Consider the following 12,671-nt stretch of genomic DNA (forward strand, 5'->3'; position numbering starts at 1 on the left):
ACATATTCTTGCATAACTGAACCTTTATACCCGTTAACCACCAAATACCCGTTTTCTCCTCCCTTCATTTTCTGGCAGCCACCATTCTGCTCTGTGTCTCTGGAATTTGTATATTTGAGGACCTTATGATTTTAAACTGAAAACTAAGAGTTAATATCACACTGAATATGAAATTGCTCTAAAGTAGAAGGGTGGCCTTGAATACTCTCATTACTTATAGCTTTTTGGGAAATCTTTTGAGAAGATGACATTCCTTGGAGACTTTGAGGCTTTGAAGACTAGAAATGGAGCTTACCAAGACAAGTAGAAGAAGACTTTTAGTACAAGAAAGAAGGAACAAGGGTCAGAGCAGGAAAGAACACAGAAGTTCCCAGGAGGATAGAAACTGTGAGGGAGCATAGCAGATGAGGAGAGGGGAGGGTGGGAGGGCATGGGAGAATATGAGAGATGATGAGGACTCCAAGGAGGAAATTGCATGGGAAACCACAAGACTGGGAATAAATTTAAAATATATTTAGAAAACACAACTTATAGGGTCAGTAAGCAACAAGAGAAAAAAGAATACAGTTGTGGACAAGGTATTAGAAAAGTGGACACCTGGGGGATTGATTAATACAGTTTACTGCCCTGGAATATTCAAGACATAATCCACAGCTTCTTTTGGACAGTAAAATGTTTAACTTAAATATTTTGCATCTATTAAAAGTTTGTGTTTGAGAAACATTAGCTCTTGTGATTCTAATATTCTCTATGTAGGTTATTATTCTTGTGTCTTTCTTCTGTTTGAAAAAAACAAGAACAAAAAGAAAAACAGTTACTCCTAAGATCATCATTTACAGTAAATATGTTGTAAAAATTCCGCCAACAGGAATTAACCCATGCTTCTAATCTGTTGTCTAACTTCTACATCTACAGCTCAGTAAAATTATTTTTCCTCTCCCATGTTTGTTTTAATGTTTGTTATAACAGCCTAATTAAATATTTGTCAATAAATTATAAAAAACACTTTGTGCCAGGTACGGTGGCTAACGCCTATAATCCCAGGACTTTGGGAGGCCAAGGTGTGTGGATCACAAGGTCAAGAGATTCAGACCATCCTGGTCAGCATGGTGAAACCCCATCTCTACTAAAAATACAAAATTAGCTGGGTGTGGTGGTGCACGCCTGTAGTCCCAGCTACTTGAGAGGCTGAGGCAGGAGAATTGCTTGAACCCAGGAGGCGGAGGTTGCGGTGAGCCGAGATTGCGCCATTGCACACCAGCCTGGGTAACAAGAGCAAAACTTCATCTCAAAAAAAAAAAAAACAAAAAAACCAAAAAACCACTTTGCAATAAAATAGTGTACTCAGTGCCCACAAAGACAGTTTTATTTCATATATTTTATTACTTCTGTTACTGAAGCTTTCCATATTTATATATAATTTTCACAGCAGTCAGGCTTTGCTAGGCTTTGCTCCAGGAAAAAAAAAATACTACAGAAATTTCAGTGGCTCACAAAAATAAATGCCTATTTTTCACTTTGCCAGCATTGCCAACTCTGATTGAATTGGCTGTGGCTCTGATTCACTTCACCTTCATCCCTGGATGCAGGTTGGCTGGGAAGTCTATGTGGATGCCATAGCATAGAGACAATAACATTTGACACAGTGCAGGTCAATATTAAACATCTTCTGCTCAGAAATTGCATATTTTACTTCTTCTCATCCCAGTGGCCAAAATCAGCTATATGATTACTTCCGACATCTGTAGGGAGACGGGGTCAATGTAATACTCCCCAGAGGAGAGTGCTGCAGAGAAGTAGAATGTTAACTTTATCTCCATTTTACAGGTAATGAAACAGGCCTATGGAAATGTTAAATTGATTGTCCAACTCAGCCCTCTGCAGTAGAACTTTATGCCATGGTGGAGATGCCCCATGTCTGAACTCTCCAATATGGGAGCCATGGAGTGCCTGAGTCCAGGAAGAGGCGAAATGAAGGTGACGTGGCTGAGGGATACTTTTTAGAGCTTATTTAGCATAATTAACTTTGAGATACACATATCAACATGCAATTTGTGGGGACAGTACTGGATACTGCAGATCCAAGAATATAAAAATGGAGGCAATTTAAAATTTGCATCCAGTGCTATGGCTAAATATAGGACATAAATATTTACTTAGTTCTGAGGCTGCTGTTTTTTGCCCACTCTGAAATGTAAACACCAAGAGTAGAAGACCTTGTCATAATTTTGAACATCTTTGTATACCATACTTGAAAAGTATCCCTAAGAGTGTAAGTAAAAAAAAAAAAAAAAAAAGGTGGGGGTGCCTGTTATGTTTTAGCTGTTTTGTGGAAAAATTTGAACTAACAATTATGCAAGAAGTATGGCCAAAAGTTGTACTCCACACTTTGGTCAGGAGAAATTGCTATATACTTGGGTAACAGGTTCTCTGTCCTCATGGTGCTTAGAACATAATTTTTCCACCAGTGTAATCTTTGGAGTTGTATGCAACACATTTAACAAATAGGAAATTGGAAGTACAGAGAGAGAACGCAGGTAGCCTTATTTTTAGTGGAATGGAATAAGGAGGACTCAAAGCAAAAGGCTGCCTAACACCTGAGACCGTGTTCTTTTAATTCAGTTATTCTCAGAAAGGGGTAATTCTGTGGTGATATCTCCCCAAGATATTTGACGATATTTGGAGATTATTTTGTTTGTCAAGATTTGGAAATTAGGGTGCTATAGATGTCTGATGTGTGGGCCCTAATAATTATTATAAACGTCCAACTCTGAACAGAATGGCCACCATCACACACAAGGAATGATTCAGCTCACAATGTTAAAGTGACAATGTTCAGAAGCCCTGTTTTGTTGTTGCTGTTTGAGATGGAGTCTCATTCTTGTTCCTCAGGCTGGAATGCAGTGGAATGATCTCAGCAGCCTCTGCCTCCCAGATTCAAGCAATTCTCCTGCATCAGCCTCCCAAGTAGCTGAGACTAAAGGCACTTGCCATCACGCCAGGCTAATTTTTTGTATTTTTTAAGGAGAAATGGGGTTTCACCATGTTAGGATGATCTCAATCTTCTGACCTCATGATTTACCTGCTTTGGCCTCCCAAAGTGCTGGAATTACAGGTGTGAGCCACTGTGCCAAGCCAGTAGCCCTTTTTTAAACCAAATATTCTTCCTGAGGTAATTGCACAGGGATCAGAAAATCCATTAAGACAAGAAAGAAAAAATTGTGTATTTTAAAGGAAAGAAAATTTAGATATTCATAAACAGAAAATTCTAATGCAAATATCAAAGCAGGTGACAGGAAAAAGCAACTCATGCTGGTGGAGACAGGCTGAGGACAGACCTGTGGCAGGGGTGCTCTGGGGAGTTTTCCTTTCACTGTCCCATGGGTCGGCAGCACTGTGAGACTGTAGCTATCATCATAAGAATGACAGTAGTAGTCAGCCTCATCCTCAATTTGCATCTCAGAGATGGTCAAGAAGGCGGAGTTGGAGGAGCTGTCAGTGGAGCCAGAGAACTATCAGGGACCACTGAGGTTCTTCCGTTATCATAGTAGATCACAGCTGTGGGGGCACTGCCCAGGTGCTGCTGCTACCAGTTTACGTAGTAGTCCCCAATGCTGCCACTGCTGTGTGTGCAGGAGATGGTGACCCTCTGTCCTGGAGAGCCTGACACAGAGTGTGGCTGAGCTAACACAAAGTCAGCCAAATAACCTGCAAGGAGGGAGCAACACAGAGAGCAGTGAGGACAGATGAGGACTAGTTCCCTGAGAGGAGGGAATGTCATCATCCCAAGTGACGTCCAGGAGCCCTCCCTGAATTCCCTGCAGGCAGCCACTTGTGCCATGAGCAAGGACGGTGAGGAAAAGCACAACCCAGGTCATTGTGGAGATGCCTCAGGCTCTGCTTCCTGAGACATTGTTAGGACTGAGCCAGCCAATACTTCCTATCTGTCACCCTGATCCTCAGGGTGGGAGGTCTTCATGCAAATCATTCCCTTTTCTGGAGGCTGTGTGACCCCTCCTTTGACCTTAGTCTGAACAACAGCTAAGAAAAATAAATACTGTCACTGGGGGAGACCTTTAGTCTAGAGAGAGCACAGAAACACCTACAAGGAGCAGGAGAGAGGGGAGCTGACAGCTGAGAAGCTTGAGAACCCTGGGCAGATGCATAGGCCACAGTGCCATCTGGTGGATGTGGGGGACACCTGAACCCTGTGTAAGCATAATATGTGTTACAGTAATGAATAAGTCTTGTTTTACAGCTTGACACCAGAGATGGAGAGGCCTTGTTGCCTGAACAGGAGCCAGAGAGTCATCTGGAATTGGTGAAGCCTTAATATTTCCAAGAAGCAGAATGTCAGGGAAGCATTCGGTAAGAACTGGTACCAGCACACATCACAGGATCCAAGAATGTTGCAGCTCCTAGAGCAGGAGGTGGTGACCTCCTGCCAGAGACCCTGACTCTGAGGATGGCAGGGCCAACAAGGACTTTTCCCAGGACCCTGAAGTGAAGTGCATAGAGTCACAGAGATGGAGAGCTTTGGGGCCAGCCCACAGCCCAGCTTGAATACCCAAGGAGATAGCATTCCCTGTATCTGTGGACCCTCCCTTAAATGCACACTTCATGTATCTGTGCACTGAGAGAGGAGAGAGATTAGACCATAGTGCAGATGCCCCAGAGCTCTGCTTCCTGAGTCCATCTTCTGAGACAGAGATACCCACATCGCTCTTATCTTTTCCCTCCAATGGAAGCATGATCCCTTCATTCAAATTATTTTCTACCCCTCTGACTCCCCCACAATTCTCACTGAGCCATGAATCAGGACCCTCTGCCTTGGAGTTTCTTGGTGGAGGTCATGAGTCTGGTGAACTTCTGATGTGTGGTCCCCAGGCACATGGAAGAAAAAAAAACCCTGGGCCCATGGAGTTCTGAGCAGAGGGTCCCACCTGAGGAGTCAGACGTTCCATTCGCAGCTGTTTCCTCGCCATTTATCTCAGAGGAAGGGCCACAGCAGCCCCCTGGCGGCCCTGTTACACTTTGCACCATGTCCCAGAGGTAACATCACCCTTCTGCCTGAGGGGGGGCCCTGCCCATGGAGGGCTTGCCAGTCAGAAGATTATGATGGACCACATGTAAGATTGGATGAGCCTTTGATTATGGGCTGGACAGAAGGACCACATGTAAGATTGGATGAGCCTTTGATAATGGGCTGGATAATGGGATGGACCACATGTAAGATTGGATGAGCCTTTGATAATGGGCTGGACACTCCAGGCTGGAGTGTAGGGTCTGCACAGTCACTTTTGCTTGCACCCACCCAGGAGTCTTCTCAAGAAAACACAAAATTCAACATTTAAATGTAAGCAGAACATCTGTGCAACCTCGTCTACTTAATGCTAAAATTATTTTAGTGTCTTACATTTAAAAAAAAAAACACAATTGCCATGGTTACTTATATTAAAAAGTGAGTTTTAAAGTGATTTCCTTAGATATACTGCATACTTTGTGATGAACATTTAATTATTAAGTTATTTTTCATATTGTGTCAGCATTATAAAATACTATATTTTAATCTAATTTTTGAAAGTATATAAGAGAATGTATTTTCTATAGTTTTTCTAATTCTTACCAATTTATTCATGGTAAATAACATCAGAATAAGAATAAATATATATATGGTAAATAATAAATATACAAATGGTAAATAAAATCAGACTAAAAATAAATATATATATTTATATACACACAAAAATTTGGACTTAATGTGTTTTGTTGTTTGTGTTACTTCTCATATTGCTAGAAAGAGTATGTTACCCAATATCTGCATGAGCCATAATCACTATTTGTTTTCCAATTAAAAGAAATTATGATGCTAGTATTTCAACATTAGGGACCAGTGTGTGTGTTTTCATTATTTATGACTGGACATTATTAAAACATTAAGATAGTATCCTACATTTTTTGTTTGTGTGAGGGTATGTTTATATACACACACATACAGATATAGATATAGATATTTAACACAGGAATGGTGACTACTTGTCTTCGAAATTTATCTTTAATTTTTTTTAAATTATTTTTTGAGAAGAATGAGAGAGATTAAGAAACAACTCACCAGGGCTAAGCAGTGACTTGGCCAAGGCCTGGGGGCTGCACAGGGAAAACATCTCACTGGATGGGCCTCATGTTTTAGCCTCACAGTACCTGAAGCATTGCATGAGCTTGATGTCCCTGTCCCAAGCTGAGCAGGGATAATCACCCTCATCCTTGGGCTGGAACCCACAGATGCTCAAGAAGGCAGTGTTCACCACTGTGGGCAGATGACTGCTGTCATAGATGAGGAGTTTGGGGGCCCCATGGGAACTTCTGGTGTCAGGACCATGCCCTTGCCTAGTGTTGCTGCTGCTTCCAGCACAGGAGCTGGTTTTCATCAGCCCACAGGCTCCCACACTGCAGATGACTAAGTCAGCATGGATTGGGCACTGGGCCCTAGACATTAGGACAGACACAGGGTGAGAGAGGCAGGACAGTGGGCACAGACAGATGCACAATCCTTGGTCCTTTTATCCACAGTCCTGATGCCTGGCCCCAGTCACCTGTGTAGTAAATAAGAAGAGGGAGAGGGGAAAATCCCAGGCCATGGTGGGTACCCCCACACAGCTCTGCATCCTGAGGATCCTCAGCTGGGCCTGAGCTGCCCAAGTCCTCCCTACTACCTCCAGCAACCCAAGGTGAGGGGGACACTTCATGCAAACAAGCCTTCTCCTCTGGGCTGTCTAAGCCCCACCATGGGCCCTGACTCTTACCTCTGCCTAGAAAGCTGACCTTGGGAGGGTGTGGACTTGGGTGGGACTTAGACAGGTGTAGTAGTACAGGGTTATTAGCATGTTGGTCACCTCAAAGCTTTATCCTTTCTTTATGGTGATAACTTTCAACATATTCTTTTCTAATATAAAATATAAGATACATTGTTATTACCTATAGTCACCCTACTATGTAAAGGAACACCAGAAATTGTTTTTTCTGTCTAACTCTAACTTTGCAACCATTGACTAATCTCGCTCAATCTTTACCTTCCCAGAGCCCTGGTAACCACCATTCTTCTCTTAACTTCTATAAGATTTACTTTCCAATATTCCACATATTAGTGATACCATGTATGTAGAATTTGTCTTTCAATATGTGGTTTATTTCATTTAAGTTATCTTTTTCATTTAAAATTATATATTCTAGGTTCACCCATATTGCCACAAATGACAGGATCTTGTTTCTTTCTATAACCAAATAGTATTCCATCGTGTACATTTTTCACATTGTCTTTATTGAGCGATGAACACATATTGATTTAATTTCTTGGCTATTGTGACTAGTGCTATAATAAACATCATAGTCCCAATGGACTCTGTGAGATGGAAACACATCACAGTGCTGCAGGCTTTCTGTAAAGATTTTCAGACTCATGAGATAATTTAAAGCCTACCTCCAGTTTTGCCCTCCTGCCTCATAACACCTAGGTCTAGGGAAGTTCTGTGTGAGTGGCATTAAGCCAACTTGAGGGAGAGGGTCTAAAATGATCATTCTGTTTACCAGTTGCATTAAGTCATTTTTGCATTGCTGTAAAGATATACCTGAGTTTGGGTCATTTATAAAGGAAATAGATTAATTGACTTACAGTTCTTTAGACTGCACAAGCATGGCATCAATATCTGTTCAACTTCTAGGGAGCCCTCAGGCATCTTTTATTCATGGTGGAAGGTGAAGTAGGAACAGGCACATCACATGGCAATAGCAGAAGCAATAGGGTGAGAGGGGAAATACCATACACTTTCCCTCATCTTCCTGTCTTAGATCTGAGTATCCAAACCCTTTCAGCCTCCCATTACCCATTTCCAAAGTCACTTCTATATTTTCAGGTATTTTTATAGCAATGCCTCATTCCTAAGTATCATATTTTAATGTTAGGTCATTCTTTCTTGATATAGAGAAATACCTGAGACTGCGTGTTTTACAGAGGAAAGAGATTTAGTTGGCTCACAGTGCTGCAAGCTGTATAGAAAACATGGCACCAGCATTTGTTCAGCTTCTGGAAAGACCTCAGAGATCTTTCACTCATGGTGGAACATGTAGTGGAAACAGGCACATCTCATGGTGAGAGTGGGATCAAAAGGAGAGGGAGTTACCACACACTTCTAAAAAACCAAGTCTCATGAAAATTCATTCACTATCGTGATGAAAGCACCAAGCCATTCAGAATTCACCCCAGTTACCCAAAGGTTATCCACCAGGCTCAACCTCCAACACTGGGGATTACATTTCAATATCAGATTTGGGTGGGACAGATATACAAACCATACCACCAATCATAAATGCTCAGAATTTCATGGGCCCATGAAGTATCTGTGCTTGTCTCATGAATTTCATGAGTTTAAGAGTGATGGTCTTGACTTTGAATTGTCTCTAATTGTATTTCTGGGGGAGAAATGATGCCAGGGCATCTTTTATTCTGTCATCTTTCATGTTGGCATCTGGAGATTCATTTTTATGGGAAGGGCAAACAACCATATTTCTGTCAAAGCATCAGTCAGTCACATAGCAAAGAAAACACAGACTCCAATGTTCATTTACAGCAAATAATAGCATATTATAAATATAGATTACAAAACAGCCCCAAGGAACAAACAACTACAACTCATAATACTTAGCTTCAAAATCTCAAAAAAAGAGAATAAATCTGATCTCCTGTGTCACCACACTATATCCCACATGCACACCTTTGAACAACACAGCTATAAACCATGCACAAAATATAAAAATATTGTCCACTAACAAGAAATTAAGAAACTGTCTCTGAGGACATCAGTACACTGAACTTAAGAGACAGAAACTTTATAACAACTGTTTTAAATATATGTAAAAGAGCTGGAGAAAAATATGTACAAGCTACTATAGTAACCCAGGAAGATGAGACATCATTACCAAATGGAGAATATCAATTAGGTAGAAATTTTGAAAATGAGCCAAAAGTAGTTATCAATCTGAAAGTTGCAATAACACAAAAATTAACAGGAGACTTGAACAGTAGACTTGAACACACAAATCAGTAAATGTGAACATAGGTGTTAATTATCTAATCCATCAGAAAGGCAAAGGAATAAAGAAAAATATACAGATTCTGAAACACTTTTTAAAATCACTTAAAACTTTCTAAACATGATGAAAGGCGTTAATCAACAAAACCAAGAATTATTGAGAGCTCTCAGAAGGATAAGCTCAGAGATTCATTATCATTCACCTTTTTAAAAAAAGACAAAAAAAAATCTTGAATGAGGTAAAGAGAAAAGTGACTCAATTTACAAAACATTCTCAATAGGACAAGAGTTGATTTCTTATACGAAACCATGCATGTCAGAGAATATCAAACTCACATATTTAAAGTTAGTAAAGGTGGAACCTACACAGATCAAAAATGTAGAGCAAACCTTATTTCTGATTGCCTAAAGCATTCATTTGTTCAAGCCATTTAGTTGTCTTCTATGAGTCTTGAGATGGCTTGTTTCTTGTCTTCACACTTTGTTAAATTCTTGCTCATTCCCACTTTACTTTGGACACGTGGCTCCATGTTTTCATAGTGACATGGGAATTGACCTTCATCGCTTGGTTTTCAGTGAACTGTTCAGAAACACAGGCTTTCAGTTGACACACTAATTTTTAGAACACCAGCACCACCACCACCAACTTGCCACAAGTTTCTGGAGTGGATCAAAAGAAAATCTGAATGACAGAGACACCAGCTTGCCTTTGTTCTGGATGGCATACTTGTGCTCCTTGAGCATTATAGCTAGGCAGGAGTCTCTTTTCTGTGGTAAGAGGTGTTGTGGCTGTTAGACACTGAAAAGTTTTTTTTTACCCTTCTTCCAGGTTGTACATTGACTATTCATTCATTAAAATTGGACAAATTATTTAACTTAGAGTCTTTGAATTGTCCCATTGCCCTGATGATCCAAGAAATGTTTGAGACACAGATGTGCAACTTTCTTTATTGTTTTACACATTCTAAAAATCATGTTATGTTCTCTTACGTCAGATGTTATTCTGACATAACAGAACATAAAATAATAGAGCTAACAATTCTGTGATGTAATTGATACATTTCTTCACTCGTGGAGGTTACATCCTTGATGGTAAATATGGTCCAGATAGAAAAAGATAAAATGTAAAAGGTTCATTTTGATAAGTGGTAAGGGCTAAGATGTATCAGGCAGATGGAGGTGACTGTAGGTAGTGTGAACTGGCAGTCTCCCATTGGAAGAATACTTCAGTAAAAGCATAAAAGATGTATGGGAGAAAATCATAGAGACCTGTGTATCAGGCAGAAGCTATCTACCTCACTTTATTGTAATTTATCCACTTTACTATTGAAAAACATTTGGATAGTTTTTATGTTTTGGCCATGAAAAAGAGAGTTGATGTGCTCATAAGAATACATTTCTTTGATGTATTTATTTACAATGAATTTTTTGGTCACAGGGCCAGCATTTGTATACCTTAAGGTGATACTGAAAAACAGCTTTTCTAAATAATTAGTTATTTACTATGATTAAGCCTGCCTAATTCCAACAAATTCTTCCAACACATTCAATTGCAACACAATCTTTCCTAGTAAATTTAAAGATAATTTTATTAAGGTTCAATTTATATTATTTAAAATTCACCAGTTGCAATTAAAAAGTTTGAGTAATATTGACATTATTGTGTCAAATGTTACAGATGATTGTGTAATCACTATCACAAATATAAAACATTCATCACGACAAAAAGTTAAATTCTGTTTTTTTCAATGAATGCTCTATTCCCACATTAAGACTGTGAAACAACTATTTCATTTCTGTCACTATATATTGACCTCATTTTTATATAAATAACGTGCTAAATGTCCATGAAAGAGCCATATATGCAAAGCAATCCCCTATAACAAAGTAGCCAATAAACCAAAAAAGGAGACAGATGATTCTGGTTTTTCAACATAGGATAATGTATTGGAGGAACTTACAGAAGGAAGCATGGTCTTGGGTGGCTGCAAGACAGGTAGATCTCTGCGAAGCAGTTCCCTCACAGCACCCCCCCCGCCCCGCAACAATTCAGGATTTCTAGCTTGGGGAAAAAGATGCATGCTTTGGAAAGAATATGTAGGTGTCTACAAACATCACAGCCTATGATTTTTATAACAGCATCAAATGTTGTAGAGGAAAATTATAGCTAATCATTGTTCCTACCTAAAGAGTAATACATCAACTAGATATTTGGAGATATTCTCAGACTTGGGGTTAGTCTGAAGTTACATTTGTAACTGAAGATTAGCATTTGTAATAAAATCGCTCTTGTTCTCACATTCCACCCCTCTAATCTGGCTCATAAAATGTCATGTACTCACTTCTTCTGTGATGGTCTCTGGGCCTTTAGAGGGAGTCATTAAGTGCAACATATTGTGCAAATTTATGTGCCGGTTGCAAGAAAAGACCACAACAACAACACAGACAACAAGAAGTGATACCTATGGCAAGGAAAAGACCAAGAATTAATTACAGCTTTTGCCACCGTGAACCCCCAGAGCTAAATCAAGAAGGAAGCCATTGGGAGACGGAGATGGTGGAGTAGCCCACCATAGAAAGAGGTTCATTTTTTTCTTTCATAAAGCAGATCAGCCTCAGGTACAAAAACTTTAAACAGGTTTAGAAGGTACTTAATGGGACATTTTTTCCCATCTAGCTTCATCTTTGTTGGTTAGAACATAGGCAGCCTGAACATTATGGGCTGGGTTACATGCCAAACATGTTGCCTGAGTGATAAAGGTAATATTATGTTTAAGGTTACAGGGGTGGCAAAAGACCCTGTGAAACAGCTAACCAGAAATCTCTTTTTGAAAAAGGCCATTTTCCGTTGTTTTGGCATGCAGAGTGTTTTGGCCCAGACTCTAATAGAAGTTGTTGGTATGGTGCCAGCCTAGTATTTATTTCAACTGAATGAATGTTTCCAGTGACCTGAGGCAAAATCTTTATCCCCGCATGCAAGGTATTGTTTTGCAAAAGTACTCACAGTTGTGCCTTCAAAACGTTATTTTTCTTTTCAGTTAACTGTGCTGCTTGGTTTATATGGTAAGTGAAATCTTCAATCTCTATCATTTTTATGCACCCAATCTTGGACATCATGCCCAGTGGAATATATGCCTTGGTCACTATCAGTACATCAAGGATGGCCATACATGAGACTGAGTTGTTCCAAATCCTTCATAATGGCTGTTTGATTTTCTTTTTCACGAAAGAAGGCCTTCAACAACCCCATGGCAGAATCCACATGTTAGGACATACTTTTGTCTCAAGCTTAGTGACAGCGGTTCTGTGTATCTACCTGTCAGTCTCTCACAAAGGTGGCTGTCTTATGTCTTATATACTTGTCCCAAAGTGTGTGGGGTACAGTGAGGGCACAGCAGCAGCAGATGAAAGTTTGTTATTGCTACCACCAAATCCGCATAGGCAATCCTGTTCCCTCTGCTACTTGTCAGTCCACTAGTGCACTGTAATGCTCACTATGTCTATGCACCCCATCAGCTAGCTCAGAGAATTTTGAGGAACCTGTTGTTCCAGTTTCTGCTACAGTATCCACCTTTATGTTACCAG

This window comes from Sapajus apella, unplaced genomic scaffold, assembly GCF_009761245.1.
Source record: "Sapajus apella isolate SASKATOON/1434 unplaced genomic scaffold, GSC_monkey_1.0 scaffold232, whole genome shotgun sequence".
Lineage (NCBI taxonomy): Eukaryota > Metazoa > Chordata > Mammalia > Primates > Cebidae > Sapajus > Sapajus apella.